We start from the raw sequence: 8,435 nt of genomic DNA on the forward strand, positions 1-8,435 counted from the left end.
CTAATGTAAATATTGCTGACCATTTTACGAAGGTACAAAGTGCTGTGAAACACAATGCTAATTGTGAAAGAATGTGCATAAGATTGTAAGAGTTATATATTATTCTACCCAAAGGGGAGAATGTTAGGCTTATGGTGTTAGCCTACAATGTTGGGTTGAAAATATATTAACCATAATGCTATGTCTTTAAGTTGTTAATTGGCCAATGGGTGTGTAAGTGTTCTCATGGCCATAAGAGGAAGCTAGGAACGTAGATTCTCTCTCTCTCTGAATTCACTGATCTCTACTATTACTGTTTTTGCTCTGCTGTTGGTTTACTACTGTTGTAAACCTGAACTGTGTATTGACCTCTGGACCGGTAAGAAGACTTTGTATTTTGGATTGCTACTTGGACTGTTTATTTTTGACTGTGCATTTTTGTTTTTACACCACCTCAAAGTAAAATACTTTTTGCTTTTAGAACTCAGTGTATTTCTGTGTGTGACTTTTACTGCTCTCAGTGCCCTTCCTTGTCTGTGCAACTCTTTGGTAGCACAAGGAGACCTCTGCACAATAAATTCCTTAACAGCAAGAACTCATCAGCTTCTGTTAAACACCTGAACATATGTCTGATTTTAATTCAGGCTTGGAAAACATTATTTACACCAGCCGTTTCCAGTTTTTCTCTTACATCAACTACAACATTATAATTAAAGCTTGAGAGACCATCCCGTATGCTTGGTCCAAGCAGTTGGAGTATTTCCAGTATCTGGAACACATCCAGATAATATCTGTAGGACATAGAACAGAATTATTATATATATATATATATCCTTGACTTAGGATCACAATTGAGCCCAAAATTTCTGTTGCTAAACAAGACAGTTGTTAAGTGAGCTTTGCCCTATTCTATGACTTTTCTTGCCACAACTGTTAAGTGAATCACTGCAGTTTTTAAATTAGTAGCATGATTGTTCAGTGAATCTGGCTTCCCCATTGATTTGGCTTGTCAGAAGATTGCAAAAGTGAATCGCATGATCCCAGGACTCTGCAATCGTCTTAAATATGAACTAGTTTTCAGGTGTCTGAATTTTTATCTCATGACCATGGGGATGCTGCAACAGTCATAAGTGAAAAATAGTCATAAGGCACTTTTTCAGCGTGTTGTAACTTTGAATGGTCACTAAACAAATTGTAAGTCGAGAACTACCTATAATAGAAGTCTCAAATCCAACTTGATTTCTAGTGAATTCATATAACTTTCTGGCATATAACTATTTTCTTGACAATATAGACGTGATTGTCTTTTTATGCATTTTTTTTACTGGCCAAACTCTAATGCAAGATGGAATCTAATGAGATGTTGATGTACCACCTAAAATCTTGCAAGATTTCGAACATTTTGTGAGTTTTGAAACAAGAACGGTCAGATTTAGTGACTGTGACTTCCGTTGTTTCTTTTAAGTGACTTCCTCTTCATGAATCACCTCCCATACCCCTTACACATCCTACAGTAGTTTCAGATCACAGGTGCGAATTTTTGCTCTCTAGGAACTTGCATTATTTAAGGCCTCTCCAAAAAAAGCATTCCCCACAGCCTTTCTTTGTCTTGGTGCATGGCATCTTCACCTCCTCCCCACGTGCTTTCCTAATATTCCCTACTGCAGCTATCATATTAATTCATTCAGAAAAGAATTTAGCTTTCTGGAAAGAAACCTGACCACTGCAAAAGATCTTGGGAGGAACGAGAATGAGGAGGGTTTGAAATACGGATGATGGCAATCTCTGAGTGAGCCCAGCCTCTGTTGGTTGTTTGTGGCAGTTTGCAGAAACTGCACTTCGCACCAGCATGGTCCAGAAATCTTGCCTTCCCACCCTCTTCAGGTGACCCAGATTCCAGCAGTGAAACTCTTCATTTTGTACTAAATAAAAGGAAGGCAGAGTTTTTCAGATACAAACAAAAGAGACTGTTAGGCAGCGAGAAGAGACTCTTCCTTGATTTTTTTTCAAGCAAACCGTCATCATTGGGACAAAAGGCCCACTTGTCTCAGAGATGCCAAGAACATAATGACAAGGGGAAGATCATTCAATCCTTATTCCTCTCACAGAGAGGGCACAGCTTGCTTCTCTGGCCTTTCCAGTAGGAACGCTCTGCTCCAATTCTTGCTTCCTTATTGCATTCTATCTGGTTCTAAGCCTGGACATGCACTTTGTTTTAGGATTACCTAGATATGTACAGTATCCACCTTCTTTCCTGGCAGCCTAAGACAACAGAGAGAGCACTCCCTTCTCTAATTTTTTTCCACAGTAACTCTTGTGAGGGAGGTTGGTCTAAAAGTGTAAATATCCCAAAGACACTGAGGGATCTACCACGTGCCGACATTCCTATACAGGTAGTCCTCGACTTACAACCACTCATTTTGCGACTGTTCGAAGTCACAACAGCACTGAAAAAAGTGACTTACGACCATTACTCATGCTTACGACTGTTGCAGCATCCTCATAGTTACATGATCAAAACTCAGATGCTTAGCAACTCATTCACATATATGACGATTGCAGTGTCCCAGGGCCATGTGAACACCTTTTGAGTTCTTCTGGCAAACAAAGTCAATAGAGAAACCGTATTAACAGCTGCAGTGATTCACTTAACAACTGTAGCAAGAAAGGTCGTAAAATGCGGCAGAAGTCACTTAACAAGTGTCCTGCTTAGCAACATAAATTTGGGGCTCAATTGTGGTCATACAATAAATCAAGGATTATCTCTACAGCACTAGTCAAGGACTGTGCTTACTAGTTATTAACTGCTCCCCTCTGTTCCACCTCACATTATTTCTCCATGCCTGCAATCCATTAGCTAGACTCTTTGTGGACACAGATTTAGCACTCTTTCAGAAAAGCATTAGATCCATGTGCAGAGTCAGCCTCACAGAGAAGTCACAGATGCGAAGCATGGCTGCATCCGCAACTTATTGGTTGGGCAACTTGGCAAGTGACTAAATATGCTCCTCCAAGCATGCACCCACACTTGCCCAACCCTTCCCCACCCCATATTAGGGAAAATGATTGGTGGTTGTTTTTTTTTTGCCACCAGGCAAACTTCATGGGAGGGGAAACAAATGTGGGACAGCCCACCAATCATTTTGTCTAACATTGGTCCTGCATTAAAACAGAAACAGCACCAATCGCCAGTCACATTACTGTGGATAGACAGGGTACAGCAATCAGGGCAGAAAATGTTTTGCCTGCATATTTTTCCTGGAGATAGTATTATAATGCAACCATTTGGTTGCACCAAACATTTGGTCTGCAAACTCCATCTTGGAATGTAGAACTGTTTCCCATAACCTGTTTTGGGGGTTACCTCACCTGATGCACGTTTGTGGAGACCTCAATATTGCACATCCTTCTGTAGTATTTTGATGGGTCCTGATATAGATTTTGCTCAGTGGTCTATTGTGTATTTTTATTTCACTGGTGGTGTCTTTAACAACAGTATACATTGCATATGTTCAAAACACTAAATAATAATTGTCATGCTACAATGCAAGACTGGGCACATTTGAGAGTAAATGCCATTCTCAAATATAGTGGGACTTGTTTCAAAGTTTGAATATCACTGCATAGTTTCTACTTGGGAATAAAGTTACTGGAAATCAGTAATGATGCAAAGAATTGGACTGCAAAAACACTATCTGTGGTTTCCTCCAAGAGATGTATGGCACACGGAAAAGCATTGCTTTGTAAAGTATGTGGTCTGTTTCCTAACTCATACTAAGTAGATTCATATGAGTGGTGAAAGAGAAACTGCCTCTGGAATCTTCTAAATGCAATAGGGCAGATCCTCAACGAAAAGCACTGTTCTATAAGTAATCTTGGAGATAGCTTGGCCTCATGCAGTACCTATGCCCAGCACTAGGAATCCAACAGAATAACACAGCCCTCCCTTTTTAACAAATTGTATATTTCCACCTTCTACCCATCTTTCCTTTGGAATGAAGACTAGATTTATTTAGATCCAAATCTTGCCAGCAAGGCTCCATCATAAGACTCGTTTTCAAGGACAGGCTGACATCATAGAATCTAGTTCCCCACATCTACCCGGTAGACTTCCCATCCAAACAGAGCTTTCCAAATGAGAACAGTAGTGCTGTGTTTTGCAAGGACTTGTGTTTGTTGCTCAGCTTCTGAACACAGGAAAGACTACAATAAGCAGATATTTACCAGGCTCTGTTATCAAGTCTGCGCATGTTGATTGCTTTAGTAAACAAGCCATCTATGGTACCCAGTCAAGTGGAAAGAATTTTTTAAACAACCAGTTGCAGATGGTCACCTGTGTCTCCACTGCCTTAGCAGCTTTCCTCATTCCTCAAAGCAGGTAGGACTCCACTGCTGATCTGCCAAGTGATGAGCTGGTTAGCACATAATCAAAACTGCTTCTGAGCGTGTAATGAACAAATTCCCCTCATCACTGAGTCAAACTATGAGTCAAACTAATCCGTATGTCTGCAGACATGTTATGATCAATATATCCATAGGAATAACAAAGGGTTATATTAAGAGACTTAAATTTATTTCATTAAATTGTAACTGCCCACTCCAAAAAAAACCTCTGGACAGCTTACGAAACCTAACACAGGTTAAAACAATTAAAAACAGAATAGTGCTGTAATAAATAAAGGGATGCATCGCCGTGGTGGGATTCAAATACGTGAACAATCGGTTCTCTGTGGATGCTGCTTCCAGAAGTCCATTCTGGGCCTGGGCAACAAAAAATTAGCTACGGTTCTGCCAAAGTGGTGCGAACTGGCTGAATCCCACCACTACATGCATGGTTTCTGAGCAAAACTGGTTTTAAAGTCCCTACAGCAGGGGTAGGCAACCTCGGCTCTTTTATGACTCATGGACTTCAACTCCCAGAATTCCTGGCTGGCTCAGGAATTCTGGGAGTTGAAGTCCATGAGTCATAAAAGAGCCGAGGTTGCCTACCCCTGCCCTACAGTATATGCAGCAAGTCAGGTTTAGGATCAAGAAGCGCGAGGGGGGGGCGGGTACCTACTACAGTATTAAACAGATCTGAAGCCCAGCATTTGTCTTCCTTCCTGGGTTTCCCATAACCTCCCAAGGGCAGAGCTGAAGAAAAAAGACACACTGCAGACTAGGCTGCTTTTAACTTCGGTTCGACTTCCTCAAGGAGGAGAGCGATTAATAGGAGAGATGTAATTACGCTCAGGGGGATCTCTCTCTCTCTCTCTCTCTCTCTCTCTCTCTCTCTCTCTCTCTCTCTCTCTCTCCCCTTTCTCGCTCCTTCCCCCTCCCCCGCCCTTCTTCATTTGATCCCGTATGCAAGAGTCGCGACTTCCCAAGCCAGAGTGAGTCCAGCGCCTGCGATCGCACGTGGGGGAGCGCAAAGGCCCCTTCCCTGAAAGTCTGGGTCTAGTTCTGCCCACCGGATTCAGGAAGGACGGGCCGGCTAGGCAGGCGTAACTGTTGCAGCTGTTCCAGCCTTCTGGGCCAACTTCAGGCAAATCGAGGCGATTATGCTAATTCCGCGAGAAGCTGTTGGCCCGGATCCGCCAGGGCGCCACGGGATTAAGGAAGCGAAGCCACATGCCGAAAGGAGGGGTGCAGCGTGACTTCTTTGCCGCACGTGGCTAGAGGACGGGGAAGCCGGGGAGTGGCACCCGGGGTTTGAATAGGATAAACATTAAAGAGGTGTGTGTTCTGAAGGTAACTAAACGTGCTGTTTGTCTTGGTGTGGTATGCAAACTATCCTAAAGGCCACTTTGTTGTCCATATTCAGGCACAGAATTATTTCATCTTTTCTGTCCCTTTTCCTGAATAACAGAGTTGGAAGGGATCTTGGAGGTCTTCTATCTAGCTCAAGGGGTCTTCAAACTTGGCCCTTTTATGACTTGTGGACTTCAACTCCCAGAATTCCTCAGCCAGCGTGCTCAACCCCCTGCTCAGGCAGGAAACCCTGTACTGTTTCAGACAAACGGTTGCCCAATCTCTTCTTAAAAACCTCCAGTGTTGCAGCATCCACAATTTCTGGAGGCAAGTGGTTAAAAAAAAACTATTGGAACAGTACAGGTGATGATCAACGCCTAGCCCCCACATAGACTGTCTCCAGGTGGATCTGTCCCCAGCTTGGTCCTTGAGATTGTCCAATCGCTATGACTGAATCATCCACCTTGTTGCTGGCTAATATGTTCTTTAGTGCAGAATTCCCCAACCTTTCTGGCTTTGTGGACCGAGGGGTAGGGAGAGGGAATAGTTCCACCCTGTTATGCAAGTGGGGATGAGTGAGTACGTGTGTGTGCTTGCCCACCGCTTCAGGCAGCCCAGTTAAGAACAGCTCACAGCCTGGTAGTGGGCCAGGGGTTGGGGACCCCTGCTTTAGTGCATGGACATAATATACCTAGAGTAAAGGTCCCCAACCTTTTGAGCACCAGGTACTGATTCCGTGGAGAGAAGGTTTTTTGTGGACTGGAGGGGGCGTGGTTTCATGTACTGCCTGCATCCCGCGGATAGGGCTTTCCTTTTTTTGCGGGTTGGTTTCTGGCATGTCATGGATCGGTGCCGATCCACAGACAGGGGGTTGGGGATCCCTGATCTAGAGGTCCCCTACAAAATCTTTTCCCCCAGGCCACTGGCTAAATTGATCATCTGACTGCTTGTCTGAGTTCACACATGACACTAAACTAATTTGTTTAACCATGGTTTATTGGATAAACCACATTTCAGTATGTACAACATGAAAACTTGGTTTTATAAACCACAGGACTGTATTTATACCACATGCTATTTCAACTCCAAACCAGTAGAAGTGCAATGTGAGGAGTGAAGAAAAGAAAAGAAAAGAAAAGAAAAGAAAAGAAAAGAAAAGAAAAGAAAATACTGCACAGTGGGAAGCAGGCCTAGCTGTTCTCAAGTGGGGGGGGGGTATCGCCCATCTTCCCTCTTGGCATTCTAGGTAACAAGTGGCAGCATTTTGCCTTGTGCTTAATTCCTGGATTTGTGGCTTCACTCTTCTAAATTCTATTGCCTGCCACATCCCAGAGAGGGGTCCTCTCCATGAAAGCCTGAAGGGAAAGGATTGGTTTCAGCTCACAGGCAACATAAGATGTTGGATTGTTGCTGCTTCTGCATAGGAAAGAAAAATAATAACTAGTTTGTAGCAACCAATCTGAATTGGCTATTTAAGACTCCTGGTTGCTGGGTTTACATATCATGCTAAACTTCAATGAGGTTTATTTGATTTTGGATTAGCATGTGATATAAATCCAGCCATTGTTATGAAACACATTAACAAAAGCATTGTAAAGTATGATGCATGAAAATAAGCTCTTATTAAGTTCTATAGCCGTTTGTTTTTATGTGATTTAATAGAGCTTTCCTCCTAGGAGGTTTTCACTCCACTGTTTTTTCCCCCCACAAGAGGATAGAGATTGTGACTGACCAAAAAGTCACTCTGTGGACTTCCACCAGCATCACTCTTCCATTCTTTGTTCTGGTATAATAAATACAGCAGCTGAGCTTCTTGCCATTCAGATATGTTGACTCTAACTCCCATCATGCCTCTGAAATAATCTAGAATCCCATTTGATTGAGGCAGTGTATACATTTCATAAATGTAGGAAGCCAGCTAATTAGCTATGATGAGAAGTAGAGCCCATCTGGAGGACACGGGAATGAGGAAAGGCTGTAACAAAGAGAATACTTCTACAATAACTAAGCTTGTCAAGTATCAAATGGTCCAAATATTTCATAAATAATCAGAGCAATTGATAATAATTAAAATGGCCTTCAAGGTAGGCCAATGTTTTCATTTCCCTGAAATGCAAGACTTAACAGAAATATAGCCTGCCTCAGGGCACTGAAAATTTGAAAGAAAGGATTTCCTGGCTTATATTTATTTCAGAAATATGCACATGGAGTACTAAATGTTATAATTGTACACTACAAATGTGTGCAGTCGATATGTGTATATCTATACCTACCTCTCCATTTTTTTTTAAATTGGAAAGCTGCTATGTGATAAAGCACAGCACCACCCTCCAGCATCCTGTTTATTTCTAGCAATGCTCTTGGCTCCAATGGACCACAAAAACTTTATTAGAAAATAAAATACAGTACAGTACAGTACTTTCTCTGGATGTATGCCAATCTGCCCAGAAATAGAACAGAGATAACCTGGCATTGTAGGAAGCACAGTACCGGATATCAAGGCTACAATGAATAGCAAGAAGCATTCCATAAAAATCGGGTTTTGTTAATGGCCCCAACGACAGCCATGTTTTGAACAAACTCCTTTCCCTCAGAATGCGCAAAAAAATATTTTCAATGTTTTAAATGTGCTTGCCGGCTCCCCAGTTTAAGGATCCCTGCTGTCCGTAGAGCTTATTCTGCTGAAGCTTCCCCACATACGCCTATTTAGTTGCCTGCCTCCCTAC

The sequence above is a fragment of the Vipera berus genome (genome assembly GCF_964194415.1).
Source record: "Vipera berus genome assembly, chromosome: 2".
NCBI lineage: Eukaryota > Metazoa > Chordata > Lepidosauria > Squamata > Viperidae > Vipera > Vipera berus.